This window comes from Hyla sarda, chromosome 2, assembly GCF_029499605.1.
Source record: "Hyla sarda isolate aHylSar1 chromosome 2, aHylSar1.hap1, whole genome shotgun sequence".
Lineage (NCBI taxonomy): Eukaryota > Metazoa > Chordata > Amphibia > Anura > Hylidae > Hyla > Hyla sarda.
Genome location: NC_079190.1, coordinates 267,365,995 through 267,380,582, shown reverse-complemented (window position 1 = coordinate 267,380,582; position 14,588 = coordinate 267,365,995). Strand labels below are relative to the sequence as shown.

Here is a 14,588-nt window from a genome sequence, read left to right as displayed (position 1 = left end):
GAATTTATTGGGGTTCGCCATGAGGTGCAGTTGTTCCTTATGGGGGACTTTAATGCAGTAATAAATGTTAGCCTGGATAGAACTGCAAGCGCAAATGGTAAGATTTCCTAATACTCAATTAGCAAAAAATTTTGGGAGATCGGGTGGATGGACATCTGGAGAGAGAGGTATGGTCTATTGAATGGGTTCACATCCTTTAATAAGGCAAATAACTCGGCTTCCAGGATTAATCTGTTTCACCAATAGGTCTGGCAGTAAAATGGTAACCAATATGAAAAATGAACCACGCTCAATATCAGATCATGTAATGCAACACTTGGAGGTGAAGCTGGGGTTTACTTCCTCCCTAGGACCTAGAATTTTTAGATTGAATACCTATTGGTTAACGATTTTGAATAGGGATGAGGGACTATCCGTTGAAATATCACAGTTTTGGACGAGACATTTAGGCACAGCAAGTACAATGGTGGTGTGGGATACTCTGAAAGCCTTTATGAGGGAAGTTTTGTTCAAAGAAATATGCCATCTTAAAAAAGAGTTCAGAACCAGGGAAAAAAATATTGGTAGATTATGTCATATCCAAAATGCAGGAATATAGAAATATAAAAAAATGTGGAAAATGTTGAGCCATTGAGTACAGCACAGGACGAATTAACAAAATATCAAACTAAGAAGGAGCAAAATCGGCTGTTTTTTGGGGGGCATAAACAATTTACTGAAAACGGTAAGCCCTTGGGATTACTTATTGATGTACTAAAAGCCTAAACGGATAGACCAATATTAAATAGTTTCTGGGACCAACAGAGACAGGTCGTTAATGAAACTCAGCAAGCAACAAATTTGTGTTACCTATTTTTCTAAATTGTATACTTCAGAGCTGGATGTGTCAAAAATTTAAGTTTATGCTTATTTAGACCAAATTGCTTTACCCATATTGACGAGATCTGAGAGATAATACATGGACTTACCCATAGCATTAGAGGAAATACAGGAGGTTATATGATCGGCCCCATCAGGTTCTGCTGCTGGACTGGAAGGGCTATCTTTTGAGTGGTATAAAAGGCTGGAGAAGGTCCTTGCCCCATTGTTATGGGAGACCTTTAGTGAAGACAATTTTGAAGGGAGACTGATTAAAATAAATAAATAAATCCCTTGATGATAGATAGCTATAGGCTGATTTCTCTGTTGAATGCAAATATTAAAATCTTAGCAAAAATTTTGGAAAATAGATTAAAGAGAGTAGTAGATAGGCTGGTTCACCGCGACCAAACTGGTTTTGTGCCTGGAAGACGGCATTTTGATAATATCGAGCAAACATTTGTTAATCCAAAGATGAAGAATAGAAATCACACTAACCGCTCCGGTATGGACAAAAGCCGGTTTATTTCAACTATTCATAGACAAGGTGCAGGGTGCATACACAGACGAGACGTAGTCCAGCCTTTCATTTAATCTGAGACTACCGTAAGCATTCATTTTAATGATCCATTTTGCCTCAGCGCGGAGTAGTGCTTTTTGCCTATCTACACCCGCTTTCACATTAACTCTTTCAATTCCATGAAAGGCTAGATCACTCAGAGAATTGTGATGACGTTCCTTAACATGTTGAATAAATTTTGGAGACTCCTTTTCTGACTTAAGCGAATACAGATGTTCTCGAAAACATATATTCATGCTTCTTTTGGTGCTGACTATATAAAAACAGCCACATGTACAGATGATAGAATAAACTACCCATTGGGTTCTGCAAGTGATTAGATCTTTAACAAAAAAAATGATGATTAAATTGATGATTCTTGATTAAAAATTATCCTACACTAGGACCTCTAGTGGACAATAATCTGTTTTTTGTTTTTAGGAGATGCAAGAATCTAAGAGACATTATAACTAGAAGTTTAGCCCTACCGGTAATCATAAATGTGGATCATGCTCCTGGTGCAGCTATTTTTCATGTAGAAAATATTTCTGAATAGGAGGTGTAGATTTTTTTGTTAAAGATCTAATCACTTGCAGAACCCAATGGGTAGTTTATGCTATCATCTGTACATGTGGCTGTTCTTATATAGGCAGCACCAAAAGAAGCATGAATATACGTTTCGAGAACATCTTTATTCGCTTAAGTCAGAAAAGGGGTCTCCAAGATTTATTCAACATGTTAAGGAACGTCATCACAATTCTCTGTGTGATCTAGCCTTTCATGGAATCGAAAGAGTCAATGTAAAAGCGGGTGTAGATAGGCGAAAGGCACTACTCCGCACCAAAGCAAAATGGATCATTAAAATGAATGCTTACGGCAATCTCGGATTAAATGAAAGGCTGGACTACAGTGTTTTTGCATAAAGTTAAGATATTTAAAAGTTTTTGCATGTTTTTATTTTTGCACTCACTTTTGGTTGCCACCTCCTTGGACACACGTCATCCCGTTGGGCTTCTTAAGGAGATGCCAGTGTGTCAAGGGATAGGGTCTGAGGAAGCGTGCCTGTGCGCACGTGCAACAGCTGTCACCCATTCAGTGAAAGAAGCCGCATCTCGTCTGTGTATACACCCTGCACCTAGTCTATGAATATTTGAAATAAACCGGCTTTTGTCCATACCGGAGCGGTGAGTGCGATTTCTATTCTTCATCTTTGGATTTCTCTGAACTGTATTTCTTGAATATGCACCCTGCATCCAGTTACCTGATGCCGTTATCTACACTGCAAACGATCATCAGGTTTGTGTTGTGAGTGATGACTCCTTTGTTTGTGAGCAAACATTTGTTAATGTCCAGTCTGCCCGGGGCCAGCGGGATCTCTGCTCCATTCTGTCGCTGGATGCCACAAAGGCTTTCAACAGGGTGGAGGTTCCTCTGGGCTTTGCTGGAAAGGTATGGGTTTGGTCCGATACATATTGGTCTGATAAAACTTATGTATGCTCAACCCTCAGCTAAATTTTCACTGGGAAATGTAATAACGAGATCTTTTGGATTGACTAGATGCACTCGCCAGGGTTGTCCTCTCTCCCCCCTGCTCTTCGCCCTCTATAGAGAGCCTCTTGCGATATTATTAAGGGAAATTACAGATCTGAGGGGGTTTGGGAGTGGGGGGGGGGGAGGGAGGAGGACAAGATAGCGCTGTATGCAGATGATCTTCTCCTGTATGTACAAGATCCAGTGGGGTTGGTCCCTAAATTGAAGTCTGTTTTTAAGGAGTTTGGCATTAAATTGGTTGAAATCATGCACCCTTTCGATAGAGTTCAGGTTAGATCAAACAGTGTTGGGTATGCAAGTAGGGGAGGAAGGGGGGTTCCTGGAATATTTGGGAATAAAAGTACATTATAGGAAAGAAAATTTTAATACATTGTTAAATAAAATGGAAAAAAAATTGAGATTTGGAAAAGATTGCCATTGAGTATGGCAGATAGGGTGACAGTTTTGAAGATGGTGGTTTCACCACTAGTTCTGTTTTTTCTAAATGTATTGGGATTGCGGAAAAATGGTTTTCTAAACTTGAAAGAATGTTGAATAAGTTTTTGTGGGGGAGAAAGAGAGCTAGACTTGAATACTTAGAGTTTGTTGCCCCTAACGAGTTAGGGGTGTGTGCATTACCTGCGTTCAAGTTATATTTTATTGCCAGAATATTGACCGCTATAAAACAGAGGAAGGGGAATTGGATTAGAAAATTAAATTAAATCAACGTGCTTGCAATAGAGGATTTGCCTGCCCTGTTAGAAATAGACAGTCTTTGTTCTGTATTTTCACATTCTAATATGCTGAAGAAGGGTTGGAAGTTTGTGAAAGTTTTTTTGGGGGATAACTGGGGCAATGGAGTTTACTCATATTTGGCACAATTCAAGGGTGAATGAATTTTTGACGGTACTGGATCCGATATTTTGGATAGTTAGAAGGATCAAGGACGTTGGGCACATTGTGGGGGATAAGACTCTTAAATCTTTTAAAGAGTTACAGAATGAATTTGGGTTAAAAGAGATGGATACATTTAGATATTTTCAAATACAGAATGCATATAGGGCAACAGAAGACCCATCTTTTTTCACAATTAAGCAACATGGTGTTCTTGATGAGGTAAGGACACTGGAGGGGGTGGGAAATAAAAATATGGTTAGATTTTATAAACAACTTTGTCTTTAGGTGACTAAAAACTTAAAATTTAAATATAAAAGAAATGGGAGGTGGCACTTGGGGTAATCAAGGACACACAATGGAAGTTAGCTTTAAGGAATGTGAATATAGTGTCGATAAATAGTTCGGATAGATTAATACATTTAAAAATGTTATACGGTGCATATCTAACCCCAGTTAAACTTAAAAAAAATGAGTTACTGGATAGACGATAGGTGTCTTAGATGTAAGTTGGAGGGAGGGGACCTTTTGCATATCTTTTGGTCCTGTTCAAAGATTAATAAATTCTTGCAGGAAATTTTGGTAGAAATTAAGTCAAGACTTCAAGATGAAATTAATGTGTCTCCGCTTCAAGTTCTATTGGGAATCCAGGAAGGGAATGCAGTTTGGGGTACACTTCTCATGAAACTTTCTTTTTGTGCGAAGTTATTGATTGTACGGAATTGGTTATCAACTAACGTCCCGTTTTTAGCATTGGTATAATTGATTGTTGAACAAATTATTCATTATGAGAAATTATCGGTCAAGGGTAATAAGAAACAAGAATGATGGGTAGATAAGATCTGGGGAGTTTGGAAGAGAGGTCTATAAAAAATGAATCCTGATAGTAATAATTATATATATTTTTCTTTTTTTTTCTTCTTCTTTCTCCCCGGATGTCGGATCGAATTTAGTGGGGGTGGTTGGGATGGGTTATTCATGTGATTTTGTACTGTTGGTGGAACTTATTTTTTGTGGATGTTATGTGAAAATAAAAAATAAATAAATAAGGGGAAGAATGGATAACTATTAATAAAAAAAGTATCTAATGATTTTCGAGATGTGAATCATAATTATTTGATGCTAACCTTGAAGTGGGCGAATCAGTTTTTCCATCTGTAATTGTTGGAGGTGGAGTTCCCTGTGTCATTGCAACCTACTTGATTCCAACCCCCTCTTCAAATTTTTTTTTTCTGGAGCACTCACTAGAAAAGTTATTTATTCTGAATCCCAAACCCTAACGTGCCTTTTTTAGCCACTTGGCAATGAGGACACCTAAAAGACTGCAAAATGATATGGAATTATTAATGGGCTATAACGACTCCTATAGTGTTGTATTCAACTCATTTTAGTGAGTAAAAAATAAAGGTATGTGACAGTTTTTAAGAAATGATTCTTAGGAAAGCTTTTCTCACCATTTTTAGGGTCATTTGGATCTAAAAGAGGGGGGAGAGGGTTGACGCAAAAGAGTAACCATTCTAAATAGAAAGGGATTATCCTTTCCTCTGTAATGTAAAGGATAATTAGTTATTCTGTTTTCATTTGACAATCACAATCGTGTCATAAAGAAATCATAACAGAGGATAATTGTACACTTCATTGTGCTTCAGAAGACTAGTTCCACAGTATTTATGTAATGTAACTAGAAGGCTTAAGAGGAAATTCTAAGGACTAATTCTTGTTTTCACCATGTGGAAAGATCCAGTTATTCTTGCTTAGTGGGTCATTGGTTACCGTCAAATCCAAACCAATGTTCCACAAATAAATTTAGATAATATCTTGTTAAGCAAAATATTTTGCCCATTTTCTCTGATACTACATTTCATTTAAAGATGCAAAGTCATTAAATGTGACAGACACATAATATTAGAAAACAACCAGAAGTGGTAAAAAAATTTCACAGCACTGTATAAGTTCCAGAGGTCCCGGAACTTTAGAACATAACCATCACTGTAATTCACACAGTTATATAGCAGTTATATGCCTCATGCATCATTCACTAAACTTGGTTTGTAAAAAGAGTTATCTGATCTTTTAAAATTGATGGCTCATAAAATAGGTAACAAATATTAGATCAGTGAGAGTCCAATATGCTATGTTACATTTAATTCTGCTCGTTCATACTTTTAGTAGTGGTGGTGCAAGTAACTTCAGTTTTGTCATGCTTACTTGAATGAGACAACACTGCAATTGTTTGCACTACCATTTCTTAAAGGGGTACTCTGCTGAAAACATCTCATCCCCTATTCAAAGGATAGGGGATAAGATGACTAATCGAGGGGGTCCCGAAGCAGCACTCGCTCCGTGGACCGAAAGACATGGGTGCAGCAGCAGAGATTGCGAGGGTCCTCAGTGGCGGGACCCCCGCTGTTAGACATGTTATCCCCTATCCTTTGGAAAGGGGATAAGATGTTTTCAGCTTAGTACCCCTTTAAGGTATGTTCAATACGGACGAGCAGCAGTAAACATTGAAGAGGCTTCAGTACTCACTGAAGTGCCATGGTTTCTCCACACAGCTGATTGGCAGGGTTGGCAGTTGTTGGATCACCATCATTCTGATACTGATGCCTATCCAGAGGATAGGCCATCAACTTTAAAAGGCAAGATCATCTGCCATCCAATTTGAATCTACGTGATATGTCAGCTGAAATATGTATAGGTATTCTTCCTCTTCTTTTTCTTCCTTACATTTGATATTATACAAAGCCTCCCTTCTGACCACTTCAGTTCCCACTTATTTCTCCCTCTTCAAGGTTCACGTCTCCTTTAGTGGATTTTTTGATCATTGGCTCTGTTTTACCTTCTGTTTAACGTATAGGAAAAATATATAGATTCATTTGTAAATCTGATTATTTTGGGTTATTTACATGGATGTCCTTAAAGGTTCAGCTGAGGATATCATGGACATATCTGGACATATCATGTGAAGATAAATATTTTTAGAGAAAGAAACCATGCTGGGAAATACACACGGCTATAATAAGGGTTAGATTGAAATCAAAACAAATGATTCAGAAATTCAGCTAACATTGCTCAGTCATCTGATCTTTAACTCAACACACAATGGGCATGGCTGTATTTGCCAATATGCACCAGTGGGTCTGTGCCTAAGGGCAGCACTTCATTGTGTTTAAAAAAAAAATAAAAATAAAAAAAAATTCCACCATACTGTAGCCTGGAGAAATTAAAATCTATATCCCCCTTTGGGTAAATCCCCATAGGTCAGAACATCTGCAAACTTCACCTTTAGATTTGCAGCCATAGCTGATCATTATTCTGTGGATTTATGATTTCACAACATACTGTGTATAGAGGAGTGATCAACGGTAAATATGCAGCCAAATCCACATGCAACCCATGCGTTTTTGCTGCATGTTTGTGGCAGATATGCATGAAAAAGATTCAAAACAAACAAACTGAGCAATTTTTAATAAAGATATATGAATGAGGAAGTTGTAGCATATCTAAATCTACGATACTTTAGGCCTCTTATGCATGGCTATAATAAAGATCTATTTTATAATGACCCTTAAAATGGTTCCCATTGTCTGTAGGCATATGCTATACATGTGTCTCTAAATTCTGGCATACTTTGGTCACTTCTGTATTATTGTTTTAGTTTGTCCTGTAGAACAACAAAAATAACATAGCCAGACACCAATTACTTTATTGACGTCTGGCAGGTTTCCGTAATTATGACTATAATTTTTTACTGTTATGCTATTTTTTACTGTATTTTTTAACAAAGCCTCAAAGATGTTGCTTCACGGAAGTGCTATACTGTGGCACGTTTATTGCCTTTGGGCAGAGGTGTAACAAGTAATCAGGTATAAAAATTGGTATGGACCCTTCTCCACTAGAACATAAAAGGCTTGTGATTATTTCGGTCTCCATTCTCTCCCCTGTGTCATCCTCCCCTTTGGTAATTTGGCTTTTGCTTTTCACATCTTGAAAACAGAATGAAGCATCTCAACATCAAAACAACACAAACTGCATAGGAATTGCAAGACGTAAATTAAGAATCATCCATATTAATTATCTCTGTTGATCAATACAGTGTCTCGGTTTTAATCATCACTTCTTACCAGAATTTAATATCTTTGATAACTTTAATTATACGTCTACACTCCATTAATTAAACTGACATTAACTTATGCAAACTGTATATAAATATTTCAGGAGCATGTATTACATTTCATTACTTCACAACATTGGATTAACACCTTCCCTGTTCAACAATGCCCAGAATGGCATAGGTTTGTTTTCCTAAACAGATCAACCACTTATTGCATTAATATTGATATACTTAATGCAATTATTTTTCCTAAATTTTTTTGACAAATCTTACTCTGCCCCAACATAATACCTCTATTAATAGAAAAAATTAATATTGTTGTAAATATCCCAAAATGTTTATAATATATAGAAAAATGCAGTTTACTATATAAAATTATATATATATATATATATATATATATATATATATATTCCATAACATATCCAATGGAATGTAAGGCTTATAAATCAGTTGTTCATGCATTACAACCACGGATGCCATATTTCTCTGGTGCTTTTTTAGCCCAAATTATATATTATTTTTCAGTTCCTAAATTGGGTCTTATGTATTGTAAATTACAGTATTTATCACTGTTCCCAAGATTCATTTTGTATGTAAGATTTAAATAAGGTATTCTTTGGAACAATAGATTGCTTTTACTTTCAACATGGAATCATGGAAACAGGAATACTTTGCAGGTGATTCATATACAAGATATGGGAGAAGGAAGATCTTAAAGTATCTTCTACAATATAAAAATTATTTGCATAACTGCAACTGGGTATGTACACATTAATGCAGAACAGGGGTTCCCTTTTAGTATAACAAAACCCCTATATATCTGTTGGCTAACTTGAAAGAGTACCTGTCATCAAACTATATTTTCTAAACTAACTCAGATAATATTCGCTATCTACTCCTTATACCCCTCCTGCTTTTCCATTTTTTTCCAAGCTTAAAACGCTGGGTATCATACCTTTCCCTTTGCTCACATTGTGTGAGCTCCAAGCAGAAGAAAGTGGGCGTTCCCCAGCAGGCGTGACATCACTGAAGCCTGCGAGAGCTGTGCCTCCCCATGCCCCGCACACACTTCCCGAGTTTGATCTCCTGCCAGGCCGGGAGGAGACCAAACTAACTGACTTGCAGCGGGGAACAGAACAGAGCCACCTAGTGGCCATTTAACTCCAAACCATTTAACTCCAAACCATTGGTTTAGTCAAAAAAAGTCTAGTTTGTTTTCAATTCTGAAAATTATTTTGCAGTCACTACCATAAGTTTTAGAGTGCTCCAAAATTTGTCTACTACTCCTTCCTATACACATAATGGTGATTAAACATTTTCATATGCAAATTATTTCCTCCAGCACTTTGGAAGAAAATGTTTATGTTCAAATGCATTATCTCTATATTAACGTTTGTATTTTCCTAATCTATCTCTAAAATCGACATATCCTTAGATATAACAGGTGAGATTAATGGCTTTTCACAACAACATGATTTGGTGACACTTTATCATGAGATGAATACAATGGCCCTGATTTACTAAGCATTGAATGTAAATTTTCTTTTGTGGGTTTTAATTCCCTACATTTTTTTCCAAGGTATTTACTAAGGTTTCCCTAAATTTTGCACTTTCCCTACATTTTGCTTTTTTTTTTTTTTACACATGCTCTACACTGTCGTGTTTTCCTCAGCTCAAATCCAACAAGTTTTCTGTGGAAACCTTAGTAAATATGTTGGGTTTTTGTGAAAATGCCAGGGACACGCCCCCTTTTTGGCAGCCATGCCCACTTTTCTCAGTAAAATGGAGAGTTAGTCATTTTTTTTTTCAATTCTGGCGCAAATTCTGGTGCAGACAGAATTTCTGGGGCAATACTATCGCAATTTCTGGTTTGCAATAGTAAATGAGGGCCAATGTGTTTGTCTATGTGTAGAAACCTGGTACTTGCTATGTAAAGGAAGTATTTTGATAGCATGCTGTGATATTGCAGCCAGCGATAGGCTGAGCCCCATGTGACGCTTCGTCACACCCGGAAGTATGAAGGAGATGGACCGGAGGACCGATCAGCTCTAGTGGCGCTCCGCGGGAACCCAGGGAGGTGAGTGATGGTTCATTTTCATTTATTTTGCAGCCTGGGCAGGACGGAGCAGGAATACTCTGCACTAGAGTACTCCTTTAATAAAATGGGAATGGTTGGTGATATTAACTTCCTATTTGTGGCACATTATTATATGTGAGGGGGGAACTTTTCAAGAAGGGTGGTGACTAGAGATGAGTGAACTTACAATAAATTTGATTCGTCACAAACTTCTCGGCTCGGCAGTTGTTGACTTATCCTGCATAAATTAGTTCAGCTTTCAGGTGCTCCGGTGGGCTGGAAAAGGTGGATACGTTCCTAGGAAAGAGTCTCCTAGGACTGTATCCACCTTTTTTAGCCCACAGGAGCACCTGAAAGCTGAACTAATTCATACAAGATAAGTCATCAAATGCCGAGCCGAGAAGTTCGTGACAAATCAAATTTACTGTAAGTTCGCTCATTTTTAGTGGTGACCATTTAAGTCGGCCATTTTGAATCTAACTTTAGTTTTTTTTCAATAGGAAGACGGACATGTAACACATCAATCTTATTGGGAATTTAACAATAAAAACAATGATGTGCTTGGTTTTAACATAACTTTATTATTTCGTGAGTTATTTACAAGTTTCTGACCACTTATAAAATGTGTTCAATGTGCTGCCCATCGTGTTGGATTGTCAATGCAACCCTCTTCTCCCACTCTTCACACACTGATAGCAACACCGCAGGAGAAATGCTAGCACAGGCTTCCAGTATCCATAGTTTCAGGTGCTGCACATCTTGTATCTTCACAGCATAGACAATTGCCTTCAGATGACCCCAAAGATAAAAGTCTCAGGGGGTCAGATGGGAGCCATTCAACTGGTCCACGGTGTTGCTACCAGTGTGTGAAGAGTGGGAGAAGAGGGTTGCGTTGACAATCCAACACAAATGGCAGCACATTGAACACATTTTATAAGTGGTCAGAAACTTGTAAATTACTCATGAAAGAATAAAGTTACCTTAAAACCAAGCACATCATTGTTTTTCTTGTGAAATTCCCAATAAGTTTGATGTGTTACATGTCCGTCTTCCTATTGAAAAAAACAAAAGTTGTATTCAAAATGTCCGACTTCAAAATGGCCACCATGGTCACTACCCATCTTGAAAAGTTTCCCTCCTCACATATACTAATGTGCCACAAACAGGAAGTTAATATCACCAGCCATTCTCATTTTATTAAGGTGTTTCCATATAATTGGCCCACCCTGTACTGAACAAATTTTAATTTCTCTAAATTTATAAACTAAGTGGCATACATTTGAATGTTTTTTTAATTCATCCCTTTGTCTTATCTTTCTTATTATGCTTCATAAAATTGTATTTGCTTTTGTTGCCTCAGCCTGGCATTGAATGTTGTTATTTACAGTATTTCACAACATGTTGTTCCCTTGTTCTGTTTTATTAACTATACTGTCTACAAGGCCGGCATTAACATTATTAAAAATAATAACAGTTCCAGTACAGAGCCTTGTGCTATACCATTACTACCATCATTCCTTTTTGCAATGTAAACTTTAAAACTAAGACCATGTTTACACACGAGAAGAAAGTGCCTTTTTTTTGTGATTTGCAGACTTATTTACTGAGAGTAAATTAGGCCTAATATTTTTGGAATATTGTCATTACGTAAAAATGGAAGCCAGTTTCAAAGTTCACTGCTTGTTAGAAACAATGGACTAATAATAAAGCTAAGGTACAATACTATAAGACATGATCTTATGACATGTCAATTTATTTTTCCCCATTTTTCCTTATCACAGTGCCTACTCTGCTATGAGACAGTCTTGTTGTTAGTGATGCACTGCATAAACACTACAGCCTTTATAATGAGGTTTTCAAGGAAACTGCTCAGGTCTTCAAAGCAAGGCTTAATTCAGATAAGGAGAGAGACTAGGTAAGACGTCTTGGCAGGACTCAGACTACACTTTTCCTGATTTCACTGTGCTAATAATCAGATTTAATGCATCATATGTAAATACTGAAAACTGACAAATTAACTTTTTGAACTCAGACCATGTTTATATTTACCACCGAAGAATACCAAGGGATCTCTTCTATAGGTCACAGAACTCTGCAGTATCATTCTTACTTGCTATATTACTATTCTTTGTTCGAGAAGCATTGTATTTTCCCATGAGCACTCATGAGTCAGGCAAGCCAAAATGACTGGGAAAATGCCTTCTCTTGTTTCTTACAGTACATTGTTTGTTTTGGTTTAAATATTAACAAAAGAACACAGACATTTAATTATATTTGGATTATGTAAGAACACCATTTATTTTCAAATGTAAAAAAGATAAAATAAAGACAAATTTTGTACACATGAAAATGGTTATTTTTTCCAGTCTGTTTAAGCTCATTGTATGAGAATTGGTAATTTAAATTACAATCGCAATATTGGCTGGTTTTCATGATGTAGACTAGAGTTATGACCAAAGCTGGGAACTTTGTGAAGAAGTTGACCCTGAGATGCTCTGATAAAAACACCTTTAAAGTAGTAGAGTCTTATTGATTTAAGATATCAAATTGTAATATCACAATAAATGTGCTTTATCTTTATATTCCTTGTTGACAAATTCAGCTCTGCTACATCTGTGTTTTCTAGGAGAGATAGCAAACAGTTGCTAAAAGAGACTGTGAGGAAACATATACATTTAATTGGCTATACATAAATCAGAATGTTTTATGTTTATTTATAAATAATAATTTTTAGTGATTGAAAAAAATGTATGTATTTGTAGGAGATAAAGCATGTTATCCCCTGCAAAAGGAGAAAAATAGAATTCTGATCTACATGACCCTGATATAGGGCCCAAAAGAGATGTAAAAGCTAATACAATTAAAAACTGAGCAGTTATTCATATTGTAGTGTGTGATAAAGTAAATTAATACAGAGATCTCAGTGGATATTCAACTGAGTTCAATTTTAATAAAATATTATAGATGAGGACCAATAAGGACACTAGGATATAGCCAACTACACTGAGTCTCCTGGTCAGACTTTGAGAGGTCCCGGGAAGGGTCATAACAGAATGAGTTATTTGTGTTAATAAAGGCAAGTCAACATATAGAGGTCAAATATTCCTGTCAGAGGTTGTCTAAGATCTATTTGCAAGTGAGGTAGAGTCAACTAACAACAGGATAGAGTTCATAATCCATGATCTAAAACATAAAGCCGAGACTCGGAGACTGTGAAATTTCTATTCACAACATGAAAGCTGTTCTTACACAGGAATTTTACTAGACATTCTTAGTAAATATTGCTTACATGGATTGAATGCAATACTAGAAAATCACATTATATACAGTGGTATTAATAAGAAAGGTCAAGTCACTTAGTACTATTGCATTACTATTGAAACACCATATGCATATTCATAATAGATATTAATGTAAAACTGTACCCTAGAACCACTTAGAAGAAATTATTTGGGAGCTGTCAACTCCTTATTATAAAGTTATAATCAAAATGTTACCTGGAGAATATTACAATATAGAATTTATGGTGAACAAATTGTACAAATTGTCTAAAATTCTGTCATTACTAAATAAATCCTTTATAACAGCTAAAGCTTTGGTTTGAATTCCCTACATAAACATATAGTTAAAGGAGAAAATTCTAGCTACCTGTACTCACCCCAAGAGGGAGCTAAAGAGCTCACTGAACACTGTCATACATTGAAAGTTATAATAAAATAGTATGCATTAAGCTTCTTAGAGCCTTCTATGGATAATATCAGGCAGTCAAAATTGTTTGTTTTAAATCTATTTATAAAGTGCTTCAATTGCTGAGAAAGTGCTTATAATATGGAATCAAATTGTGGTAAAAGGTAAACATTAGCTTTAAGAGATATGGGAACTGAAAAAGTCCCTGTTACAGCCTTGATTTCCATTTAGCAGACTAAACATAAAATTCTTAAGGTTGACAGATCTGCAAGTAAATGGGACTAAGCTGTAATACCAGACACATTCACTACAAAAGGTATGGAGCAGTGTCTGGTAAATAATGAAGGCATGGCACCTGCTCATTGAGGGATCTAATATTGATAGTCTACCCCAGTCTTTCTCCAGATTTAGAAGAATTATAACTCCCAACATGCCTGGACGGCCAACCATTGATGTTATGATGTGCTGGAAAATATATTTTCCCCAGCATTCATATCACTTAAATGGAGTGTTTTCATTTACATTGTTAAAGTACTGAATTATTTAAGCAGCTTCCCAATATTTCCTTACGTGGCTCTGAAGTACATAGTCACATATATGACATGAGGCATTACTGGCATGAACATACTCAATCAACTATTAATGGGGTTGTGCAGCATTCTTCTGCCACCTGAATTTGGGCATTATTTGCTGCAGCACGCTGGCCAGGACAGGTAACAAAGTATTACATACATATCCTATTTATTTGAATTTCACAATACATGCTGGGTGTCAAATGGCTGCTTGGGCAACTGTCCCATCCTTGTGTAGCAGTGCCTACTGCCCAACGTCAGACTTAGTGAAAGAGAGGCACTGCACAACCCCCT

The 14,588-nt window shown here is 36.6% G+C and overlaps 1 protein-coding gene across 2 annotated transcripts in view; it reads right to left on the bottom strand.

The window, feature by feature from the left end:
* The window catches only part of EPHA10 (EPH receptor A10), a 691,916-nt gene that overhangs the window by 564,189 nt on the left and 113,139 nt on the right, over positions 1–14,588 (bottom strand). The gene's annotated exons all lie outside the window — the stretch shown is intronic.